Raw genomic sequence first — 19,162 nt, forward strand, 5'->3', positions numbered from 1 at the left:
TGGCAGTCGATACTACCACCCGGGAATGCCTGGAGGAGCTGCTGGCAGTCACTGAGCTGCACGGAATCCCAGTGACTGCCTGACTGCCAGCCGAGCGCGGCAAGAGCACCGGCGTCCTGCACGGGGTAGTCGGTTTACCCGCGGACACAGACCTGCTGGGAGCCATCGAGTCGAGCGTTTCCGTGCTGTCGGTAACGAGGGAGGAGAGCACCATCACCATCCGATACGCGGAATCGGTCCCCCGTGAACACGTGCGCCTTTTCAAGCTCGGGTTCAGGGTGATGCCTGCCAGGCCGCGTCCGGTGCAATGTCGGCAATACGGCCGCTTCGGGCACGTGCTGGAGTCCTGCAGATGGCCGACCGACTGCATCTCCTCAGTGTCCTCAGCCCTTTCCTCTTCAACTTGGCGCTCGCAAGGCTCCCTGATTTCATCCCGAAGCTGACAGCCTTAAAAGTCCGTGTGGCGATTTACGCTGATGACATCGCTCTTTTTGCTTGGGGGCCCACGGACCATGACTGTCAAGTGCGTCCATCACTTCAGTCGGCGATAAACGCCGTGGACGAATATCTCGGCAGCATAGGGCTTCAGCTCTCGGCGTCAAAATCCGAGGCACTACTAATTCACGCCCGTGCGAGCCGTGCACGCTTCGAAGTGCCAACTCTCTCGCTGGGCGGAAGCCCCCTCCCGTGGCAGAGAAAAGTCCGATACCTCGGCCTCCACATGGACTGCCGCCTCAACTTTAACGCGGCCACCACACAGCTCTGCAGGGACTCCAGGAAAGGCGCAGGCGCCGTACGCTCCCTGCTCGCCTGAAGCCGCGGCTGCACACCGCATCTTGCGCTCCGAGTTTACAACTCGATCGCAGCGTCGCGAGCGCTCTACATGCTCCCACTCACCAACGCCACTGAAGCCAACTGGAAGGCCGTCGACTTCGAGACCCGCACCGCAGTTCGCCAAATGTACGCGCTTCTCCGCTTCTCGCAAGGGGGGGCAACTCTCACAGAAGCGGGAAACTGGCCGCCCTCACTTCGCGCGTGGCAACAAGCGCTTCACCACATCGAGCGTCTGCAACGGTCGCCACAGGGTCAGCGTCTCGTGTGCCGCCTCCACAACCTCGAGGGCTCGGGCATGGGCCAGCGTGCCACCGAGTTCAGCACTCGCATCGCCTCTTTGCCTCAACTCCACCCCCTGCCACCTTCGCCGCACGCCTCCGCGCTCCTCGACGTAAACATCACCGTCCCGGGCGTCAAGAGCAAGCGACAAACAGCACTGTGTGCCATGCAGCGGGAGACGGCTGCATTGATCTTCGAACATCTACGCGACCGACTCCTAGTGTACACTGACGGATCCGTGTCCAGTTACGGTTCCGCCACTGCCGCGTGCACGGCACCAGACATGTCTGCGTCTCGACAGTGCCGCCTTCGTTTTCCTGCCTCGTTGACAGTCGCCGAACTGGCGGCGATTGACCTCGCGGCTGACCTACTTCTTCAGCAGTGCGGTGTCTCGTCTGCCGCGATACTGTCGGACTCGCGTGCGGCTCTGTGCATGCTGAGGAAGGACTATGCCGGTCTTCCGCTTGTGCAGCGCGTGGGATCAAAACTGCGCCATCTCGTAAATCAGGGCTGCGATTTGGCATTGCAGTGGGTCCCCGCGCACATTGGCCTGCCCGGGAACGAAGCGGCCGATGCCCTCGCGAAGCAAGCTCTCTCGACTCGCTTCATCCACGCCAGCTCAGTCACCCGTTTCGACGTGGCCAAGACGGCGATACTGCGCATCCTCCGCGCGCAGCACCCGGATCCACGCGTTGCTGCAGGTGCGCGCCTTCGCCTTCTCCCCCGCGCGGGTCTTTCCCGCTGGGACCGCTCGTTTCTCCTTCGGCTACGCGTCGGCTGCCACAACACGGCCGCCAGAATGCACAGACTGCACGGAAGAGGCAGCCCCGCGTGCTTGGATTGCGGCGAGGAGGAGACGCTTGAGCACCTTCTGCTCCGCTGCCCGGCCTTCGATGTTGAGCGCACTGCGCTCTTTGCATCATACCGTCGTGTGGGATTGCCCTGTGACTCGGAGGGAGCACTTCTCTTTCCGGCAGCCCACCCTTCCATTGTCAAGAAAGTGCTTCCTGCCCAACTTGACTTTTGTTGTGACACGCAGCTGAGAGCGCGGCTGTAAGCCCCGCATTGCTTCTTCAACCTTCTTGTTATTTTTTTCCCGTCTTCCTTTCCTTCTCTCCCTGATCTTTTTCTCCTCACTCCCCTTTCCCTGTGCAGTGCTGTTGAGGTGTCCTTCTATGAGAGGCAGTTACGGCACTGCACTTTTCTCTTCCTGTCCTTCAAAATTCACTACACGCGCACATCCCTTGAGCCATGGAACGGTACGTTGCTGTTGATGATGGCGCTGATAGATGACATCTCCTTCGAAACGAGATGGTGACAAATGGTCACCTAGCCTGATACATCCAGGGTCAGCTATATGTAGTATGCAACTGGTATATGCAACTGCTACATGTCGGCGCACCTTGTGGAATATAACGGAACTGCAATGCGAAGTTTTTACATATCGACGCTACGTGGCACACACGTCAAATTACACATTACGATGGTAATAATAATGAAGGTGATGTATTGGCGTATTAGCCCTGGCGCTCCCAGGGCTAAGGCATTTGTCTGGTTGAGGGTGCTTCAGGTCGGCCTGGCTCTCCGACACACCAATTTGGCGTATGACACCTTTGCACGTGGCGTGCGGCGCGGCTTCGTAAGTGCTGAGTTCGTATTTTTCGATTCCCAGAGTGACGCAATTCATTTTTAGGTAAGCATCTGCGTTATCGCGAGACGCGGTGCTGAGGACGATAATATTTATAGTTGGGTTGGGGCAGACGATGTCGTGGCTAGCTTGCTCGGACGTGAGTCCTGCCGCGGTGGCGACGGCCGACCAAGCCTTGCGGAGCCCGTTTTCTGAGCATCCAGAGCACCCCTGGGGCGGGCGATAATCTTCCAGTGTTCCTTCGGGAGCTGAGGCATTCGCGACGACTTGATGATCTTGTGCTTTAGGCTAATGGGCTTCCTGCTGCCATTGAGACGCTCGTGGTGCCCCTCGCTGCTTGCCCCTTCACGGGTGCTGTCGCGACCAGGGACGCGCAGGGCGTTTTTCTTGACAGCGGCGGAGCGCCAGCCGTGCTCCGCACCAAATTCTTCCAGAGGAAGATCGTCTCCTTCCATTACAACGACCATTCCCTCTGTCATGACGAGGCGGCATTAACCTTACCCGGCGAACGCTGGTTAGGCCTTTCCGTCAGACTGAGCGAAGCGCGGCGTGACGGAAGAGAAGCAGCTCAAAAAACCGCCGAAAAGGCCACCCACCGTTGAAAAGTTGGTATCCGTGGGTTCCTCTTTTCCTTATGCATCCGCTGGTGCAGAAATCATCGAGATTGAGATCAATTGCTCACCGAAAATATCGAAGAAAGCAGGAGCCGATATGGGCACGACCGTACTACTCGGCTTCTTCCTCTTCCCCCTTCGGTGGTAAGGTATTATTCTTTCTTCGGTTTGCTTCTGTACAGTGACATCATATACAGCGTGTAATATTTGGTGAGAATAGCGTCTTCTTTTGTTAAAGAAGCAACTACTGCTGCAAGAAGAGGGCATGGTAGGACCTCGAAAATGAGAAAGCCTCCGAATGCATAAGGTTTGTCAATGAATTTGGCAAGTAGCAATTTGCTGAAGGCGTTTGCGTTTTTGTGCAACTTTACGATTCGGTTCTACAGATCATTGTGATAAGCTGCTAATTTCAAACACCACCGTGTCATGTGGGGAGAGGAAACCTGTGACGCAAGCTTGCTTCGTCCCATAATATCTAGCAAGGGTGGACGATCAGTCACAAAGGGCACCTTGTGGCAGGCGCTGCAATTGGGGAAGTAGATGGCCGCAAGCGCTACTCCAAGTCTTTCCCGGTGTAGTTAAGCATAGTTTTGCTCTGCTGGCCCCAGCATGCGTGAAGGCCGCTCTGTTGGTGCTTCCCATTCTAAACTGTAACTAACTGCCAGAACAGTGCGAATGCCGTAAGGTGACCCATCGCAGGAAATCAAAAGTTCCATGTTCTGATCGTAGCGTGCCTAGACAGTTCTTGTAAGAGCAGCAACAGAGTGTAAAGCAGGGCGAGTTGGCTGACCTTCATAGTAAAAGCAGCTCCTCCTAGTTTAAAGAGGAGCGCCTTGAGATACTCAAAGGCCTTTTGGTGTGGCTCATCACAGTTCCATGAAGCACCTTTTTAAACCAACTCCTAGAGGATGCATGTGCCCAAGGATTTTTCTTCTGTAAAACGGTCATGAAAGGCCACCATGTTGAACAATGGCTGCAGAGTATGCTTGTTTATCGGTGCAGGAACGTTGACAATAGCGCGGATGTACTCATCTGTTGTATGTATTTCTTTGGCATCGATGTTTCGTCCCAGAAGTTGACCATCGGGGATGAAGAAGTGACACTTGGATTTCTTTAGTTGAAAATTGGCCCTGAGAAGTCACTACACGACTACAGGCTGAAGCCAGTTCGTATCAATGCTGCGCTTCTGTGACTCCACTGATGAGACTGTCCTCTAGATAAGCACACACACCGCATAGACAACTGAGCCTTGTCTGTGCGAACATTGGCACATGGTTGGACTTGCAGCCACACCAAATAGAAGCGTTTTAATTATTTATAGTGCTTTTACTATATTGACTATAAGCACTTCCGATGTAGCTGCTCTGTCACCCACAGTTATTGATACGCTTGCTCCAGATTAAGGCACTCAGCTTCACGCCGCCTCACAGGCAAACTGAAGCTTCCTGTGCTGTTGGAAAACGGTAATCAGCTTTCTTCGTAGCCTAATTAAAATTTCAGTGGTAGTCACTGTATAGGCGTAGATCACCGTCTTTCTCGAGTACCAAAACAAAGAAGGTTTTGAGTACTAAAATATCGAAGAATCCATTCAGGGATGTGGTGCTCTTTCCAGCATGCCTGGTTTTTGAAAACTATCAATTTCGTGGTTGAACAACCAAATGAAGCGCAAGAGGAACAGGCGTTGCCTTCATAAACTTTGGCTTGACTCCATTGGTCTACAGAAGATTCACTGGAGTACTTAACAAACATGGACTGGTACCTTTATAGACTCCCTGAAGTGTCCAAGTTCTCAGCGGCCTGACTGATACCATCAGTAAGAGTTTCCAGACAGTTGATATTATTGTGGTCAAGCAAACTGCAGCAAGAACCTTGGAATACTAGACGTGGAAGTCGGCAGCGTCTGTGCTTGTGTGTGACATTCATCTTCCCTGTCCCAAATGACTTGGGGCACTCAACCCTACCAGCTGTATAGGTGCGTGTCATTCTGGCGCAGTCTAGGAGGATTGTTCGGCCATACAGTGCTTAACGTCTTGTTGCTGATCATTGTGCACGCGTATCCTGAGTCAACATCGAATGCGGTAGCTTCACCTTGTACATTCATTGTTTGTACCATTTTTGGAGTGAATAACTCACTGAGCACTGCGTGTGAATGTCATGCCGTGGGAACTTTCTGACCAAGTTCATATGATTGTTGCTGACTGTGAACTTCCCACATTATTGTTCCTTTGACGCGTTTTATTTAACGCTTTATTTTATTTTTAAATGTGCAGTTGCTTGATCTGAGACCGTTTTCAGCAAGAGTGACATGTGGCAGTTGCGTACTTGCACAATATTGAACACTGGTTTCACCACATCTCCAATAACGTTGTCCCACGTTTGCCTTCGGTTTCTAATATCCCAATTGCCCCGCGATGACTGTTTCTTTTTTACTTCTGGTTGCTCCCAATAGGATTTTTGTTGCTGTCTTATTCCACCTTCTGTTTGAACAGTGAAGTCATAAACTCTAGCGAAAGTAAAATTTTTATCTGATGCCTCATACGATGCAATCGCGTCGCACTACCTCCAACGGCAGCACAGTCGCATTCCTCCCTGGAGCATGTGCACCTGCCTTACGTGATGTCACCGGCGCAGCGGCGGCTGCTCCCGCCGATGGCAGCGTCGGCGCTGAGTGCGCAGCAGGCAAAATTCTAAAGCTGCAGCTAGCAGACAGCTTCCTAAGAGTGGCACCATATTCCCTCACGTTTGCGCCAGCCAGTTGATTCCGTCGTTGGGACATGGCACGGCGGTAGACTTCGGACTACCGTCGTACAAAGTGCTGTGGCAACACGCTCACGATGTTGGCTTAGCTGACCTTTGTCCAGCATGAAAGGTTGCAAAAGCGCACAAACGGTTTCATACGTCTGCGTTCAATACAAGGTCCAAAAATGGGCATGCTTCTTAACTGTGTCCGTGAAGTCGTTAGCTTCGAAATAAAATTAGAGGCACTCATACCTAGAAGTCTACGAAACGCAGCTTCCACTGAACTTCTCAATCCGGCCAGCAAAATACGATGTTCTGGTTGCCATGCGCGCTCACTTGTTACGTCAAAGTTGGAGCAATGCATTGCCTCAACTGCTGTGGGTGAAGCTTTAGTCTCCAGTGCTTTCTGCGGTGGCCCGGTGTCATCACAGAAAGAGAGACGTTATAGGTAGGGAAAGAAACACATTTATTTTTCTAGAATCACAGGAATTCGCTCCGCATTGGCAGCGGGGACGCGGCTATATGTAGTTGTACAGGGCATAACGGGACGTCGGTAGCTTTTCAAATGATTGGCACATTATGTTACATGAGAAATAATAAGTCTACCTGAAGTTAGCAACACATCTCGTTCTCCTTTATGTTGGCATGTAGCATTTTGCACTTTTTAATTAAGACGAATACCAGCAAAAGAATAGCATACACAAGAAACAAGAAATATGCAGGACGAATTCTGAACAACTTTTTCAGAACAGTTGTTAGTCCATTATTTTTTCTGTGCAATCCGGCGTTTCCTTTGCTGGTTTCTGTTCCAAGTTTATGTACCAACTCGCCTAGCACTTAGCAAGCTTGCATCTTGCACTCGCATTCATATGTGCTTGTTACGGTTTGGAGTCGCCGAGTTCAATTCAAGTCTTTAAATGGCTAACAATTTCAATGTCACCACAATGTGTTTGTTCTGCTCAATGGTATCCACTCTAAGTTGTGCGCAGAGCTCTGAGGAATTCAACTGTATAGCAGCTAAGTAATCCTGGATATTAGACTGTGCCTGATGATACGTGACATTGCTATGATGTGAATATCGCTTTGCGGTATTAGCGGACTGCAGAATGAGCAGGCTTCATGTAAGAGTTAAACTAAGATGACACCACGGTCAGCTCACAGATAGCTTTAAAAATTTTTCTAATACGTGTTCAAATTGCCTGTTACTTCCGTGTACGTGTTTCATTAAGGGTGTTGACATTTAGCGCACAATAGTACGCACTGTTTTTGAGAAAAGCGCTTAATTTACCGGTGAACGTTGGAGACTTAGGAACTTCCTAGTTGCACGTATTAGCAGCCTGCGCTTTTATTTTGTTTATTTATGCCCCCTAATCTGCGTCGTGTAATCGTACAAAAGGTGTCTAACGAGAATTATGTACTCTCTTGCATATACTTGCATCATCAAAGAACCAGACGGTCAGAGCAGTGCCCTAAATACCAATGCCACTCCAATCCAGAGAGGGAAGTTCCACGTTATTCCACTTCTTATTGCTCCTCAGAATTGTGACTGTTGGACCGTTCCAACTCCTGCAGATGCTGAGCTTGTCTTTTTCATTCCTCCAATTGCAGTAGGTGAAATGCTTACTCTGTAATCGTTTACTACATACGCTAGCATGTCTAGTAACAAAAAACACCAGCATATTTTGAAGTCTTAATAACGTAAGAAAAAATATTCCGTAGTATTTTTTCATGTTTTATGGCCTCTTATTATTTTAGGGAGGCGTTGCCTGAAATCTCTCTAATGAGTAATCATTCGATGAAAGAAAAGGGTAAAATCCGCTTACCTTACCCCGCGTAGTGGATGAGCGCGATTATTTGAGGAAAACAGTAAACCCAGTTCCACAGAGTGAAAGTTGTCAAAATAGTGAAGCTGGTGATCGTGTTCTCAAGTTTTAACTCGCGTTAAGCGCCATTTTCATGAAAGTCTTTTGTCTCGTCATCGTTTAGTGATATTTGAGCATCGGTTCCGAATTGCGCACACTCTTCAGTTTCGTGAGGTTGTGATCAAACCACAGTGTGCCACACACTTTGAAGCTGTGGCTGCACTCACGGTCGAGGAATTCTCTCGTGAACCGTCCATTGGCACCCTCCGTGGGAGGCATCTCTCTGCATCGACGTCTCTTTTCAGCCTCCTACTCTCGAAGTAGGGGGTTAGATTGTCTCTGCTGACGATTCGCTTGGGTTGCCTTCACTTGAAAGTGGGGATTGGCTTCCCTCCACCGGCGTTTGGCTTGCGCTTCCCGTTCTCGATCGTCGGCGGTAGCGGCTTCTCTCCGTTTGCGCTTTGCTTGCGCTGCTCGCTCTCGAAGCTCGGGATTTGCGCGACGTCTGCATTACTGCTCTCGCACGAGGTCCCGCTGCCACTTGCGTCGAACGGAATTCATCGGGCGAAAGGGTGCGCGCCGGCGAAACACCTGCTCTTATACCCCTTTCCTATCCCTCCTACGGCCTGTCCCCCATAGTGTTTGTGCCATTAACTTGCCACCTTGCTCGACACAGGACGCCGGGCTGCGAATGCTCGACTTAGAACAGCCCTGCGGTTAAAAGCAGGCAAGTAAAGTTATGATGGTAGTCTTCATGGAGATTGGTGCTATCACAGTAAATGAGCTCAGAGATGAAGAAGTCACAGAAGTGTGCTGCCTTTTGTTGTTGTGTCATATTTAGTGGAACTTTAGCAGAGGAGATCTTCTAGCGCCCCTCTCAGACTGCCTGCTATTGCGCCTTCTGAATTCTCGGCAGTCTGCGGGAAAAAATGTGGCGCACTTTTAAGTCACCGTGAAATCGGGCAGGGTGCACTCGTTTGCGACATGAGCGCTTTTAGCCTGCATCAGCAATTCAGCAATGCGCAACATAGCAATTAGCATCAGCAATATCCGCTCCCGGACTATGCGCATATTCCATTCCAACTCCATTCTGAAATCTCGTGCTCCCATTTCATTTCCACTCCATCTGCTAGATATCTGGCGTAATTCCAATCCTATACAGTTCTGGGTGTTTAAATATGAGGAGTGATTCCGGAATCACTCTAACACTGGAGTTATCACTCCGCAACTCTCTCCTGAACCAGTCACATGATAGATATTGGCGCACTCATGAGTTATTCTTCTGGAAATAAATTTGTTGAATAGCTTCTATCTACAAAATGCTACACGCTATTTGTTCTAAACATAAACTAAAATAGGTAATGTTTTTACCTTAGGAAACGAAAAGCAATGACTGTTGATTAAACCTTTTACGTTTGCAAAGCCATATGTTGCCGGTGTGGTTGAGTCATTTTGCATGCGCACTCACTTTTGAGTTTCCATGGCATACCCACATGCATGACGATACCAATTCCATCTCCGAAGTTCACAAGTTCGCTCTAACTCTGCTCAATGAAACACAATTATGTACTGGGTGGTCATTTTTAGGTTTTAGAGAATATTTACTTTACAGATAGCATAACTGAGAGTACTTGAGCTAAAATTTTCGATGAGGTGGATATTAGTTGCACGAGAAAGTTAAACACATATTCAAATAATTACCAAACATTAACAAAATATCTTTTTGATTAATCTATAGAACATGTTGCGATTTTCGAATTTTAGCCCGTGAGTCTTTTTTTAAAATTAAATTATGGGGTTTTACGTGCCAAAACCACTTTCTGATTATGAGGCACACCGTAGTGGAGGACTCCGGAAATTTCGACCACCTGGGGATCTTTAACGTGCACCTAAATCTAAGTACACGGGTGTTTTCGCATTTCGCCCCCATGAGATGCGGCTGCCATGGCCGGGACTCGATCCCGCGACCTCGTGCTCAGCAGCCTAACACCATAGCCACTGAGCAACCACGGCGGGTAGCCGGTGAGTCTGCAAACCGTATGCACCTATGTTAAGTTCTCAGGATACCACCAGTTTAGAGATATTCATTCCAAATGTGTGCGACACAATACATGAGCACTTTATACGGTTGTGCTTCAATGCATGAAAGAGTCTTTTATTAATGAAGTGGGTCAGCAGTGCACTTTTATCGCGAGTTTGGTGGCGCACACTGTGAACCCCACATTCAAACTTTGTTTCAATTTGATATGGCTTGCATACTCAGCGACTAGAATTCTTAAATGTCAATCAGTGCCGTCAAATATTATTTAAGAAGTTAATTAGTGAATTGTTCACAAGCAGTTCATTGGGTGCCTTCATCACGCAGATAAAATCCGTCTCCTTGAATATTCCAATTCAAGGACCAGAATTATGCTATCTGCCACGGATACATATCTGTTTAAATTCTAGCAATCCTAAAAATGATCACCCCGTAATTTCTTTAGAAATGAAGTGAGATTAAAATGTTGTATTAGGGCGTTTTCAATCCCTTGAAGCTCCCTAAAGAGGCAACAGTGGCGGTTAACCTACATAATAAAATAGAAAATTTTTTCCACGCACTAAATCCGGCAGAATTCGCACGACTGCGATGCGCGTAAGAAGTTGTAAATGCGTTGCAGATGCTTACAGCATACGAAATGTTCGTTCACCCTGTCTTTAACCAGGCAGTTGGGTATGCTGCCTCGAGGGCACTGATTTATCCGTTGTTCGCATGGTGTGAAATCTACGGAAGAAAGTAAAAGAGCCTTAGAATAAACATAGAAGCAAAAATGTGAGAATAAAGTACAACATTCATATGCCGCCATAAAAATTAAGTCTACTTTTGTACCAAACTATTACAACCATTACTGTGCTCTTCCCTCAGCCGCCACTCTCCTTTTTTTTTCTCTTAACAATTTTTCACCACCGGGAAATATTTAGACAACCATGGAAACCATTTATCTTTGCTCCTTAATTCACCCTAAGGTAACAAAACTTCGGAAACATGTTTTACAATGTAGAAACTCTGTTATTCCAGTGTTTGTACTTAGTGCGCCACGTATTTCTCTCGTAAATGTTCTTAGAAACTTCCAAGTGTCTATGAAATGAAGTAAGTCCTCACCAATTTTCCGTAGTAAATCTAATTTCACCGCACACTTGTCCCGCGTCACTATTATTTCCCTCCACGTCCGCTCAAGCCCTTAGCACCCTACAACGTCCGAATTTTGTTTTATTCAGATAGTAACTATATGGACACTCCAGGCGCATTGTTTTTCCGCCGTCTTTGTCACCGCCAGTGAAAAGCAGCACGAATGTCAATTCTCTCGCTGCTGTGGCCGCGCTTTTTCACTCTACCGTTTTTGACAGCGAGTGTGCGTGGTCATCGAGTGGGATGTGCTCATGCTTGCGTGTGCGCGCGTGACACCATGCTTGTTAACTTAGTAAGCGAATGTCTACAAGTATATACGGCCGATAAAACTACTATCCTTACTTCGTATAGCTGTCTACTAATTTGTTATCGCAATGGATATTTCGCTTTCCGGCGAAACTGTGGATTTATTGTTTATTTGTGGACATTATAAATAAATATGGAGCGTTCGGTGTTGGCGTTCAAGCTTTCTAGCTGTTTCAGTTGAACGAAGAGCTCCGCCGAAGTAAAAAAGAGCATAGTAGCTGTGCACACCTAGATCAACATTTGTATTATTCTGGCATACGAGCAGTACTGCAAGAATCATTGCGCATGCCTAAGCATCTCACGTCTGTCCGCCGAGAAGATTTTTCTATTTTAATTCATTCAGGAGTATATCACGCACACGCAGAAAACGGGCTTGAAAAGATGCCGTGGCAGTAAGCTAATAATTTTTATAACCTACAGATCTTTATCGTGTGCCTTAATGTAACTACATAATAGCTTTTGTATGTACCCCTCCGCCCTCCCCTTGTCTTCTTGGCCTATACAATGGCCGCGGCCTGCAATATAATTCGCGTGCTCGCGACTACCGAGAGACAGTCGTAAACACGCTCGCTCAGGTAGGGCCATCAAAGCATTCATAAAGATCATGGGGCAAGCACACATTGCAGTTCATGAGGTATCTCAACATGACACGCAAATAGAGCAGTTGGAAATTTTATGCTTCCGCACTCCAGGTGCTCGATGCATTGGTGGGAGAGATGTAGAAGTAGCCGGTGTTCAGCTGTCTCTTGTGGTTCTCGCTTTTGTTGTTTGCTATTTGTTTCGGCCCATTGTTTGACGGCACTATCGGAAGAAATGAGGAAGAGGGCGCTACCACGGACGCCTGGCAAAGGTTCATCTACTACATTGCTGCTCTTAGGACGACTGGATTGCGAAACCTCGGAAGAGATCCATGTCATCAATTCCGACGGCCAGTGCACCATGGCTATGCATTGCCTAATGAAAGAGGGAAGATAGGCTAGACGTCGAGTGAGCTGACATAATGGAATGCAATTGAGCAACCATCCTTGGTAATTTCTTATGTTTTCTGTTTGGTGCAACAGAACTTGGGCTCTGTAAACCGTAGATTCCTAAAAGAATAATTCGCAAGTGTGGCCTCTGGACACATTGATGAAATGAGCATGCATCCTCCACAGAGCTTCCGGTATATGCAAATGATTGCAACAATATAAAGTAGCGATGTTGAGGATTACTTGAACAATAAACATATTTCCAGTTATTAGATTTTTTACTTATGTAAATGAGTAAACAACTAGTTTGATTTCTAATGTGGGCCTTGAAATAGCGTTTTAATACAAAGGTCATTTTTTAGAGCATCGGTGCAGGCGTACTCGATATTCACTGTTCGCAGTGCCTACGGGCTACAGCACAGTATTTCCTTCTCCGGCTTTACTAGCTTGTGTAAAAGTATTAGTACGTGAGACATCTTCGCCGACAATAGGTGTCCATGCTTCTGCAGTGCCGACAGTGTCTCAAAATATGCTATGTAAAGTCGTGTGTAGAACATTCGCGACCATCCAGGTGGGGTTAAAAAACGTAACCTTTACGACTTCAATTAAACTTCTTCCAAAATGTCCCGACTAATCCGACTCTCTTAAAACGAGGTCGAGTGATTATGCGGAGTGTAAGAAGGAGCGCGTGCACTTCGAAAAATGGAAAAGAAAGTGATCTTCTCGCAGAGAGCTTCCTTATTCTGTTCATCAAGGTCGATCACGAAACAGGCCCTAGCGAGCAGTTTCTAAACATATGCTTAGCTGGGGGCAACCGCCAGGGCTGCCTTTTCCTCTGTCTGTGCGGACTTGACAATGGAGAACACTGATATCTAGGACGGTAGCCACTCCTACGGTGACTTCAAGAACGTCGCGAACAATTGACGAAGGCTCCATGCTTTCAACTGGTATGGAAATGGAAGGGCGTTCGCTTCTTCCTAGTCCCATGGGCGGTAACGCTTGGGGTGCTCTACGCTAAGGAGGAAATGATCTGAGTGGGGGGAGGGGCAAAGTCGGTTGACATTCTCTGGAAAACCAGACGGGATATTCGCAAATAAGCTGCCAAACAACTGTCAGCGATGAATTTGAAGAACATTTGCAAGAGGACGCCTTCGAGGACTACGCCTTAGCTGTACTGTATGGCGATAAAGTGAGTTACGCTGTCTTTCACCTTCAACCAATAATAGTGACTTCTATGACGAGAACCACAACGGCGAGCAACTCAGAAGGTATTTTGATACCAAAGCAATGGCTGAAGGCGTCGACTGGTGAATTTAGAACATGGCAAGCACTTAACGAGTGCTATATATAATCACTACACAAAAAGAAACAACTATCCAAGTCAGAAATATCTTGTAGCTTGAGATCTCTGCCGAATACATCAACCGTTGCTGCAACTAAAGGCTTGTAAGGGAAGGGAACCATGCTTCGACCATGCCATATGAGCATTGGGGCGAAGGCTTAGTAAAAAACGTCGAGTTTAGGAGAACTGAAATCTAGGAAACCTGAAAATATCTGGAAAGCTGAACGGCTGAGGAGGTGCTTCTGCTCCATATATTCTAGTCCAGCGACGCAGAAAGATTGCATTGGCTACAAAAGAAACCATACTTGAATTAACCGCTGTAGCCGTTGGTGATGCCTCTTATATTGCGATGGTGCGTGTGGTTATATAGGAGCTTTATCCCTAAATATGGTAAACGTATTTCACATGCAGACAATCTCAGGTAACTAAAATACAGTTCAGCTGGAGGGAGAATCGTAGTGCTTACAAAGCGGTCAGTGAAGAGGGAACGTTTTTCTTTGCGATACTATGAGTCGTTTGTATGAAGATTTTTTTCTGTGCTATGAATTCCGTTGGTGGTCAGCACATGTGCTATGTTCTTTTGCTTGTCTCTGTCGTAAGTGATGCAGTTCAAGATGGAACGCCAACTTCCACAATTTCATATTCATCATAGGAAGGACAGCCGAGAAACAGGACAAATCGGTCTATAAAATTTAGGGAGGTGCCAACAGGTCCGCACTGTGAGCGCTACAGCGTTTTAAAGGGAGTTATTTCTGCGAGTCACCATAACAGGAGATAGAGGAATGCGCCACTTTCCAACCTCTGAAGGAAACTACAGCGAAGAAGGGGTGCAAGGGACGCTGTCTTTTCTGCACACTGCACGGGCCCCACTCAAAGCAATGTAAAAGGAAAATTAATTGCTCCGATTGTCACAAAGGATGTGACTTTACAACCTGTAACCCCGATTAAAAAGATCCCAGAAATGAGAAAAACAAAAATAGGGACTGAGTCTAACGTACGTGCTGCCAGATGAAAAGAAACAAGAAAGTGGATTTGTTAGTCTCCCGAACTTGAGTCTGTGTGGACGACATACTGGGCCACATTTCTACATTCATAGACGTAGAGAGTCAGAAATCCGGAATTATATAAGTGATTTCCGACAGAGCAAATTGAAGGGTTTTAATGGAGAAGAATGTATTTCAACAAATTTTTTATGGCAACCAAGTTGATCTAAACTTTCTGAGTACTGGAACTTCAGATTTGTAATCAACGCGCACCAAAGGAGACAGTATTCGACGCCGTTGGCATGTCTTTCACACGCCACTAAACTCTTCAATATCTCGTAGTAAACGTTTCGGCACTGATCGGTGACTGACTTTTGCGTCCAGACATCCCAGCGCTTCGCTGAACAGGGCTGCCGATTCCAGGTGATCATGTTAGGACGTTTCTGTCAGGGTAAATCTGACATTATGGAGTCCAAGATAAATTTGCGGCTGCAAACGGAGCCTTCGGTTAAACATTCAAAATCTGTTCAGCGCTATATACGCTTTCGTAGTAGACACAATTCTTATGATCGTCTTTGAGACTGTGGAGAAAGTGCGAATTACACTGCAGAAGTTTTTGCAACTTGACGACATTGGCATCGCAGACCTATCAGAATAGCAAAGGAGTGAACAACTAAATAGTTCGAAAATAGCAATGAAGAGTCTAGTCTTCGTGATGAGATTGTGGTACTGCGAAAAGACTTGTTTAGAAAACTGGTTCATAATCGAGACACTGTGGTAAAACGGCTCAACAAGCTCACGAACTGGCGGTCAACATCGCAGCACATTCATAACCTACACGGCGGCTAGGCGTTACAAAGAAACAAATTATGACCACACTCCCTTACGTAACAGCTCCCATCTGCTCACCGCCATTGACATATTACAATGAGCAGCCTGGGCGAACAGTAATTCTTGCATCATCTCATGTCATCACAGAAGAGCGGCTGAATCGCACCCGTTTCGTCTTCTACTACTGCCAACATTAATCATTGTAAAAGATATCGGTGACCGGCTACCCAATTCAGGTAAAAAAAAATATCACAGGAAAACTCTTTTCTCAATCTTAGCACTATTACTGCTATATAAGGGAACAAACAGTCTTTATTTGCAGGACCATGTGCATGTGCCGAACGACGTGCTTGCAGACGTGTGGAAAACGCATCGAGTTAGGTGGTATTAAAAATGAAACACAAAGCCCTGCGGCTTTGTGCTGTCAAGTTATCATCGAGTAAATTCTACACGCACTACAGTTTCTGTACTATCCGTAGACCAAAATGAAATCAGCTGGCCAGACTTGCAAGGGGAGATGGGAGGACGTACAAAATGCAGGGCATGTTGTTTCTGGCACTTGCACCACCATAAATTAGGGACCGAAGAGGGGACAGCGACAGCCAGCTGGTGGCTACAATTTATGTCAAGGCACAGGGGAGGAACTAAACAAAACAAGCTGTCAGATAGCACAGATGCGAAGAAGCTTTTTCCTGGAATCTTGGAGCAAGGCGTCTGCAGGACCATATAACTATCTGTCGTACAACTTATACTTCATGTCACAGAACCTTTTTAATGTCGCTTGACTTTTAATCATAAGATATCACGTACTTACTTCTGTTTCTCATGTTTGCATCCACAAATGCCAGGAAACACACAAGGAGATAATTCACCAGCATGGCTGCAAAAACATAATAATAAACAGAGGAAATGCGCTCAAGAATCATAAAGCAACAGTGTGATTAGATGCATTGAGATTTACACAACACTATTTCACCCCACGTTCTAGAACAGTTCATTGTGTAACCTTAGCCCGGTTGTTCTCGTGTGGAGGTTAAAAATATAGGCACAAAAATTGTATCTATAGCATTACAGAGCCTGTTGTTCTATTTACGTAGCATTAAAGAAGGAGCTCTAAAAATGGCTATATAGATGACCCCGTTGTAGTAAACGTCAGGACAAGAAACACGGGTGAGCTTCTGCTCACAAATAAAAGTACAAAATTTCATGACACATTCTGCTACAACCCTATACGAGAGGATACAAAGGCAGCATAGCGCGAATATTTACAAATAAATGAAAGCTTAGCGCCTCGGTATCCAAAGTGAGCAATGCAGAATGAACACTAATTTGAATCCTTCTAGCAGTAGTTTGTGCACCTTTATGTAAAGGGTGCCAGCGATCAGCTACACTTCGCACGTTGCCCATGAGAGTAAAAAAGCAACAGAAAATATCAGTATTTCTAAGAAAAATGCGAAGACACTTACCTTTATTATTAACGAATGAGGCTCAAATATTTTAAACCCTTTAAAGCTTTAATGTCGAAATTACTTCAATAAAATTAATTTTGCCATGACGTTGAATATGTTGTTCAGCAGGGAATGAAATGAACGTGGAGTGGATTTGGCCGAAACTAACGGGGTTACAAGAGCAGCAGAAACGGGACACATTGTCTTGAGAAAAGCACAGCTGGCAGCAAAGGACTCACTATCAAGTGCAAAAATGGATCGGCAGCGCATGTAGCGTGAAAACCACAATAGGGAAGAATGCCGCTAGCAAAGCGCTGTCGGTAGCATCAGAAGATGGTCTGCGTATATACATCAAGGTTAGGATGGGACCAGAATAGGCGCCTTATAACGCAAAACTATTCCAATATGTTTTTATCCCAATCTCCTGACGTCAAATTTGCGCAACCGGCGACGCAAGCATCGGGCGGTGATCCGCAGGGTTGTCTGAACAGGCCTATCAAACGCTCTCCTCGTACATAGGAAGTCCCTTTTGTTTCCTTTAAATACGAATAACATTGCCTACACTGAGCGGCTTGTCTTATCTAACAGGCTGACAAGAGACGAGTAGCACGCTCAAAAGGAGAGGGATTCGATGGGCCCAAGCACTGAAACTTGATAACCTGATGAAGAGGGTGGTGCCGGCGTCTGTGATTAGTCTACTTTCCCTCAGTTTGCGGTGGCTGGTCGAAAATTCCGGGTGCATGCAAGGGAAAGTTAATAATGCCACTAAAACGGATACTCAGCAAGGAAGAGTTGGCATAGCGAGACCATAAACATGCCGAAAGTGCTCGAAAACATTGCATGGCCACGCAAAAAGCTTTATTGTATGCAAATAAACCCACGCTCTCCGGCAGGTGCGAGTAGCTAGTGCCTTAGCGATCGGCGGCAGCCTCCTTTTATTCCTTTCAGAACGCGGCAGCCTGCGGCTATTCGGAAGAAATTCCAGTTTTGTTCGGCATAGTAATGCATCTTTAACGCGTAGACCTCCCTTTCACGTGGTGAGTTTTCGCGGCTTTGTGAAGTCGCGTGGCATGCAGGTGAAGTGGCTGCCACCTGAAATCTTTTGACCAATGTCTAGGGCTAATGACGACAAGGCGTCGAATTAGAAATAACTATTTTTATTTTGTTCTTTCCAATCATGCGTAATCAGTGTGTACACGTCATATCAGGTGGGGAGCTAGCGCGGTTTTCGTGACGTCGCGTGACACACTGGCGAAGTGGGGCTGGTCTAAAAAAGTATTTGACCAATTATAGAATGCTGATTGCAGAATTTGAATAGAAAATTTTGGAATAGCTTTACCTTACAGTGCCCTATATCTATGTTTTTATGTCAAATTGGTTCATTGCATCAAGGAGCTAATATTATTTTTTTTTTCACTTCTAAGACTAGGAATGCGAAGCATAGTTCAAGGAACTGCAGCGTCGTGAAACTTGTTCGTAGGAAAGTAGACTTGTGAAAATATTCAAGCGCCGTTTATACTTATTAATGTACCAACGGGTTCACTCATGCTCGCGGCTGCTGAAAGCAAAAATTAGAGGCGCCTATTTAATCACGCAGTGATCGGGCATACAACCGGTGGAAATATATATTGTCAGTCACGACTTACACGAGCCTGCGCTGTACCTGGCGGCAAGCTATGAATTTGTAGATATCGCAATTGAGGAAGCTAAAGAAGCCGGAATGTGCAGATAAGTAGGGGAACACGGAAAGGGGCTCAGAGTACTAGAAACGAGGCTTAGAGCGACAGAAAGCTGAGCTAGTTGGTGAGGATTCATAATGCAAAGAAGGGTGGTAAGGCGTGTAGACACGGACAAAAGAGAAGTGCACAACACGAACCGCGTTCGTGTTGTCCTCTTCTCTTGTGTACGTGTTTGCACGCCTTACCCCTTTCTTTTGCTTTATGAATTGTAGGTTGGCGAAAATTAATGCGTCAGATTCTTTATATATGATGTGCTTTTACTTAGCTTAGCTGACCGAATTTGTTACTCGTACTGAAGCATGTCAAGAGCGCTAAATAACATGATGGCGTAAATCTTGTATCTTCTGTTGGGCGACATTAGTAACATGTTTCCATTTTTTCACCATTAACTGTTCCTAAACTA

The 19,162-nt window shown here is 46.7% G+C and overlaps 1 long non-coding RNA gene across 1 annotated transcript in view; it reads right to left on the reverse strand.

Annotated features, from left to right (window-relative positions):
• LOC126527713 (uncharacterized) overlaps positions 1 to 17,660 on the reverse strand; it is a 30,784-nt gene extending 13,124 nt beyond the window's left edge. The window contains exons 1-3 of the long non-coding RNA XR_007598822.3: positions 17,039 to 17,660; positions 16,387 to 16,452; positions 10,642 to 10,737 (exon numbers count right to left, since the gene is read on the reverse strand). This is a non-coding gene — a long non-coding RNA (uncharacterized lncRNA). The remainder of the gene's footprint in view (positions 1 to 10,641; positions 10,738 to 16,386; positions 16,453 to 17,038) is intronic.
• Between the last annotated feature and the right edge of the window lie 1,502 nt (positions 17,661 to 19,162).

The sequence above is a fragment of the Dermacentor andersoni genome, chromosome 4, assembly GCF_023375885.2.
Source record: "Dermacentor andersoni chromosome 4, qqDerAnde1_hic_scaffold, whole genome shotgun sequence".
NCBI lineage: Eukaryota > Metazoa > Arthropoda > Arachnida > Ixodida > Ixodidae > Dermacentor > Dermacentor andersoni.